This window comes from Fulmarus glacialis, unplaced genomic scaffold, assembly GCF_000690835.1.
Source record: "Fulmarus glacialis isolate BGI_N327 unplaced genomic scaffold, ASM69083v1 scaffold9908, whole genome shotgun sequence".
NCBI lineage: Eukaryota > Metazoa > Chordata > Aves > Procellariiformes > Procellariidae > Fulmarus > Fulmarus glacialis.
In genome coordinates, this window is record NW_009227561.1 from 1 (window position 1) to 243 (window position 243).

A 243-nucleotide genomic window follows, 5' to 3' on the forward strand; every position below is an offset into this window, starting at 1 on the left:
GCCCTGCCCGGTAAGTAACCCCCCCAAGAGAGGGGCTGCATGGGAAGGTGCATTTGCCTCCGTGGACTCAGCATCTCTGTGCTGGGAAGGGGTGTCACAGGAAGGACAGAGCAGACATGGCAGGAGTGTGCCCTTGCTGTCATAAGGATCTGAGCACCCTGGTCCCCGCTGTGCCGGAGCAGCGACCCGCTGTCTCGGTGCGATGTGCCCCGTCAGCCATGGGGGGGAGTGTGGCAGGAGGCC